At 33.8% G+C, this 6,890-nt stretch overlaps 1 pseudogene; it reads right to left on the minus strand.

Annotated features, from left to right (window-relative positions):
- Window positions 1-848: 848 nt before the first annotated feature.
- On the minus strand, window positions 849-2,939 carry LOC115244487 (annotated as a pseudogene).
- Between the last annotated feature and the right edge of the window lie 3,951 nt (window positions 2,940-6,890).

A 6,890-nucleotide genomic window follows, 5' to 3' on the forward strand; every position in this document is an offset into this window, starting at 1 on the left:
CGTACTTCTTATGCATGTACTTTGGTATATCTCAAACTTTTTTTGTTAATAACTTTTTAATAAGCAACGAGCGACGATTAAATTAGAAAAAAAATGTTACTCAGAATTATGTCCTTGACAACATATATCAAGGTCAAGCTCATTGGGGCTGGGTCCCCTTTTCGCTATATTTACCTAAAATGTAATAAGAATACTGATTATATTTTTCCAAAAAGATTTTTATTTCTCTCCATCTGTTACATATTCAAACAAACAGTGCGCATGTTTCTGTGTACAAATGAACGGTGTCCAAACGAACGGTGGGCAAATGAACGGTGTCCAAACGAACGATGGGCAAATGAACGGTGTTCAAACGAACGGTGGGCGAATGAACGGTGTCCAAACGAACGTTGGGCAAATGAACGATGTCCAAACGAACGGTGGGCAAATAACGGTATCCAAACGAACGGTGGGCTAATGAACGGTATCCAAATGAACGGTGTGCGTCTTTCTGTGTCCAAATGAATGGTGTCCAAATGAACAGTGTCCAAGTGAGCAGTGTCCAAGTAAACGATGCGTATTTTCTTACGTGTCCAAAAGCTACTGTACTCAAAATTACTTTGTCCAAATGCACTGTGTCCAATTGAACCGTGTGCGAAATCTCGTGTCCATTTGTAACATGTCCATTTGCACCGTGTTCAATTGTACTGTGTCCAAGTGAAGGCCACTCTGTTACCACCACTCGATGGCACCTTTGAAACTATAAAACTTTTGTAGGAAAAAATTTTTCGTTACTATTCTAGACTCGAAAATATTCGAGGTGGCAAGAGTTACTGGTTCACCCTGTATAGTCCCTAATCATTCGAATATTAGATGACATCAATGTAAGAACCTTTATATGTACTAACAAAGTTACGATCCCTGCGAAAACTAGTAGGCAACAAATAATAGTGGAGACCCAGTGTTCTGCGATAGGCGGATACAAGGTGTTACAAAGACATAGAATCATATAAAGAAAAAATACCACTGGGTCGGGATGAAGGCCATCACTCAAACCAGAGATGCCTGCATTACAGCCGCAACAGCATCCTTACAGCCTGTGGAGGGGATAGGCTGGCAATTCACACAAAGCATAAGCCCTCGTCCGTGTGCTCAAGCGCACAAATTACTTAGTTTTATAAAAAAGAGTTATTATTTCGGATGCGAATGAGTGACACTTCTAAATATCAAAGCCGATCAGCGGACGTCTCAATATTATTCTCATGGTTCAGCCGAGAGAGCAAAAAATGTTTGTCGAAACTTGTCTGAAGTTTAACGACACATAATACACACTGCAGAGTGTATGCGGATATGGTCTGATACGTTAATAGACTTTGAATCCATTTCAGGCTACTCAAATCTCTTGTTGTCAATATTTTCACATAGGCGTGCTCTATTCGCACGTCGCTACGCCAATCTATGCGCAAGTACCGATAACTTCCTCATTGACCTTCCTTCAACACATTAGCCATTAGTCCTTATTCCAATTGATCCGCATAGAATTGCGAGAATAAATCGAATTTGAAAGCATTAGTCTCCTGGATGAAAACGTAACGCTCGTTTGCGATCTCGCGCCGAATGCAAGTCATGAATCCGACTAGACCTGCGAATGAAAAGTAACAAGTCCGGTGATAAATTCTCGAATAAAGCAAGAAAAAAAGATTATTTTTAAATAAATACTTTTAAAAATTAAAGATGTTTTTTTAATTTTATTATTACAAAAATTATTATACATATATAAACATGTGTATAAGTACATTTGTTTATAATTTTTTCTGTAATTTTACCAAGTAACTCTTAGCCTTGAGATATAAAAAGCATTTCTTGATTCTCGTTGTCGAATTTTCTCAACGTCGCTTTCGCATTTTCTAGCAATGAGAAATCTTTTCCTCAGATCTGTACTACGATCGGTTCTCTCTTCTCCCTTCGTGTTTTCAACAAGAGGTAACTTTTTTCCGAAGTGTCGATTTGTTTACCGACCAATATCAGATTTGCCTCTGTTAGTATTGTTCAAGTTGGGTCGTGACGGTCTCCTTTAGAAGAATAAAGCAACTGGAACTTAAAACGGCCGTCAGGTTTTTGAGAATGATGCAAGATCAGTCAGAGAGAACTTCCGCCGCTATGACGAGATGCACATTTTAAAATGGGAATGTATCATTCGCATCCCCTAGGTTAACATTAACGTTCATTTCATTGAAACTTGGGTAATAGTATGCGAAACTATCGGCCACCTATAAGTCAACCTAAAACAACAGAAATGATATGTTCACATTCATTTAGAACCGTGCATGTAAAAAAAAGACACGATATAATGAAATTTGCATTTATAGAAATTGTATATACATATTGAAAAATGTGTATCTTATATTGCGAATTTTTGCTCGAAACTGTTTATCCGAGATTTCTGTTCGCTTTCTGAAGTCATAACGACGTTCGTTAAAATTCTGTAGTGAATACTTACGGTGACTAAGTGAATACTTACGGTTCACTATGGAAAATATCGAGTAGAAGCGGCATCAAGAGGCTATTCGCGGCTCGATTGCTCGCGACTTCCACAGCCTTGATTTTTGACGTCGTTATGTTCTCACATACGATTTGTAACAGTACAGTGAGCGCGTGCATCTTTTCTCTCATAGGGTCTTCAAAGAGTAAGTTGCGCGGGTTTTCGTATGACACAAAAACGTAATGTTCGTACTTATGTCTAATTGCAATCTGTTGTCTCTAGGATGTGGTAGATTTTAAACCTTTCAATTCGAAACCGATTTGAATATCGATGTTTTATAATAATACACCGGCAATCCGTAATCCTTCGGTAATTCATCGACCAATCGTTTATAAAAAACGGGTTCGATCGCGACATATCGGATCTTCGATCCATACACAAATCTCCAATCGCTAGACAATATTTTTAATTGAAACATATCCATATACGAAGACCATTCGTGGAACTAGCGTAACTCGCCAACGGTGACGGAAATGTCACTGAATTTTATCCCTTTGAAAATACCATTGTATTCGTATCCGCACGGTCTCCATTCCTTATAAACATCTTCAGTGTTCAATAAAAGCTCGGTGGACAGCATCGGAAGTGAAAGCAGATCCAGCTAATCTTTCTCGATGGCCTCGGAAACGCGTATGTTTCCGCTGACGACAACATCATCAGCTTCGCGAATCTCGAAGTCGCGTTTTTCTTCAAGAAGAGTTATCAAAAACGTTTTTTTCTTCAGTAGAAAGGTAATGCGCTGGAACCACACGTTCTCGAAGATGACTGGCAGTCGCTCGAATTCGGTGTCGCGTAATTTCGCGAACATTTTCCAAACCATCAATATAAAGCCGACGGCCGAAAACAAGTCGCCCGTCGACTTTATGTCCCGTGCTCGAGCGCACACGGACAAGGGAACATGCTTTGTATACGTTGCCAGCCTATCTCCTCCACAGGCTATAAGCATGCTGTTGCGGCTGCAATCTGGCATCTCTGATTCAAATCTTCATTTAAAATTGCCATTTTTGTCAATTAAAGAAGCTGGTACGGCTAAAAACCAAGCAACTGATGATATTAACAGACACTCCTGACTCCACCTTTGACAAAGTATCGATGAACATCATGAGTCCCTGCCCGCCACATAACCAGTTAATATATATATATATATATATATTAGTAATATATTATATATGTTATAGTAATATATATATTACTATAACGTATATAATATATACGAATAATGGGAGATTTTAATATAAATATGAAAGTGAATAATTATGTTTAAGGTAAATTAATTAGGGTAATGAATTCTGTAGGATTAAAGCAATTGGTAAGAGAACCCACAAGGATTGTAAATACTTCCGCGACAATAATTGATTTGGTTTTTTCTAACATGGATATGGAAGTGGAAATATGTCATGAGCCCAAGATAACGGATCATTCGGCAATAATATTATATTGGAATAATAATATTATATTAGCAGAAAATAATGATAAAGTGATCGTTCGAAGAAATTATAAGCGTATGGATGAAGAAGAATTTAAGAGATTGATTAGCATACATCTTAATGCTAAATTGAAGGAGAAAGTGTTAATGTATCAGCGACTTTAGCTATAAATGAAATTGTTGCATGTCTCGACTTAACTGCACCGCAAAGGGCGATTACATTAAGGAGGCGGAAGAAGCAATGGTATTCTCAGCACATTTATCAACTTATGGCGTATAAGATAGCTCGATTAGGTAATTATATAAAGGATTGGGAGCTGTTTCGGCAGATGAGAAATAAAACAGTCGATGAATGTAGGAAAGCAAAGAGAGACTATTTAAAGGAAAAATTAGATAAAAATAAAAGAAACCCGAAGCAAATGTGGGTAATGTTAAAAGAAATACTAAATACTAAAAGGTAACTTAAATAACAGGGAATATAGCGAATTACAATGTGCAAATAAAATAATTAGTAAGGTAGATGAAATGGTCGAAAGATTTAATTGTTATTTTATAGATAGTATTAAATTGTTAACAAACGTTGATTATGAAAAAAAGTATATAGAAAATAGACAGTATATTGATAAGGTGTTTGATGTTTTAAAAAAAGTAGAGATAGAGCAATTATATAACATAATTAGAAAATTAGGAAACAAATCAGGAACGGAAAAAGGTACCCATATAGCACCGAAAGATTGCAGAAATGTTGCATAGACCTTGCATTGAAACATTATAATATTGCATAGAAGTTGCGAAATATTTCTGCAATGTTACTGCAAGCCTGCGGCAACGTTGAAATGTCCGCCCTTAGAAATATTATAATGTAAGATTATAATAATGTTGCAATGTATTTGTAATATTGGAATGCCTTGCTACAAATACAGAACGCTTCAAATTTAATAGATAAACTTTGAGAATATATGAAGACATCGCAATTACGAGTTTTTTCTCGTCTCTTTTGGATGTCTTTATATATTCTCAAAATTTATCTATTTAAATCCGAAATATCCTGCATATTTAAAAAATATTATTAACTTTTTGATTTTATTTAGGAATGGAAACTATTGAACAATTTTCTGTTATTTAATTAACATCACTATTTTATAAATAATTTACGTTTAAGAAATTGATAATAATTTAATAATTTAATTCATAAATGTTAAAATTTTATTTATGTGGATATTAGACTCTATTTTAACATTTTAAGTAAACAATAAACGGATAATTTTAACTTTTTTGGACATTTATTTGTCCGATTGAACAATCAGTTCAATATATCTGAATTCCCTGTATTGAGATCGTATATTAAACTGATAAAAACACTGCCGTCAAATCGTCGTTTAAATTTGCTTTGCCAGATAATTTGTCTATTAGTAATATATTATATATGTTATAGTAATATATATATTATTATAACATATGTAATATATTACTAATAGACAAATTAATATATTATACAAGGTTGTACTTATAAGAGGTGATCCGCGAATTATGGGACACCCTGTATATTTCAAAGAAAAATTAATAACAGAATGAATAAAAAAAGAAATCCAAGAACGAATAAATATTCTAGTCGTTTAACAACAAAAATGCTTATGTTTTTTCGAGATAAGAAGATGATATTAATCATTTATAATTATTTTAGTAATCGCACTGTTTTAATGTTTTAATTTCTCTTTTTATTTTTTCTTTATATTCCTGTAATTCTTATGGTAATCATCGATTAGTTTCCTTCTTATGAGTAATAAAAGAGAGTAAAAATATAAGAAAAAAGTAACATAAATTCATGTCAAGCCTACATATGCATACATACAAGTGCGCGTGACGATAGTCGCTCTTAATAGTAACAAATAATGATATACACATAGATTGCATTCTCATAGACCATATTTGCTAAAAGTCGCATAAAATCGTAAACTTGGAATTTAGGATTCAAGAAAGCATAGCGGAAAGATCGTAATCCGGGGTCGGGGAATCTTATATATAAAATCATCTAACATAAACTTCTCTTTTTTACGATTATAATATATATTCAGTTAGGGAAAAACAATCTCCAGATTTGCAAAAAGTACTTTGCTTAACAAACATAGCTTTTTCGCAATAATAATAATTAAATATAATTAATTATTTAATAAAAAGTTGTTCAGATAACGAACCGTTCGAAAGATATTCCAATAACATATCCCCATATTTCCCCGATCATTTATAGATATGACAAACATGTATCATAAAATTATAATAAAAATCAATTATTCTAAGAGATTTTGTTTTCTATCGTTGAGATTGTATGAAATCTTTAGAGATTGATCCGAGACATCTAGAAAATATTCTGCATGACATATATATTTTCACGGATGTCTTTAAGAATACATGTTTCACTACACAAGCTTGTAGTCTGTACTTTTGTGAGAACGAATCAGATTCATCTTGTCATTCTTATGGATTATTATCTTGCATTTCTTATTTTTAACTTAAAGAATTATTTAACTTGATGCACGTGTTATGATCTTTCTGAAGTGCAAATTAATTCCATTACCCGCAGCCGTGAAGGTTGATCGTGGATCCAGAAAACTCTCGTTTTCTTTGGTTTGTCACATCTCGTAATCACGCAGAAGCAACGCCAAAACAACTTTAGCGTGTAATTGGCCCACTTTCATTCCTGTGAATCAATAAAAGATTGATTTTAATGATAAAACGGTTATAAAATCATAATCCGAATGATAATTTTCGTGTCTTATCAAGTAGAAGATATCGAATCAAAATTCAACTGAGTGTTTCTTATTTAATTTTCTCTCTAAACAATCGTATAAAAAATAAAAAAAGAAATTTTGAAAGAAACAACATGTCATTATACTAAAATAATTATAAAACATCCAAGCTTATATATTTTTCTTGAAAATAACA

The sequence above is a fragment of the Formica exsecta genome, unplaced genomic scaffold, assembly GCF_003651465.1.
Source record: "Formica exsecta isolate Colony F162 unplaced genomic scaffold, ASM365146v1 scaffold1214, whole genome shotgun sequence".
Classification (NCBI taxonomy): Eukaryota; Metazoa; Arthropoda; class Insecta; order Hymenoptera; family Formicidae; genus Formica; species Formica exsecta.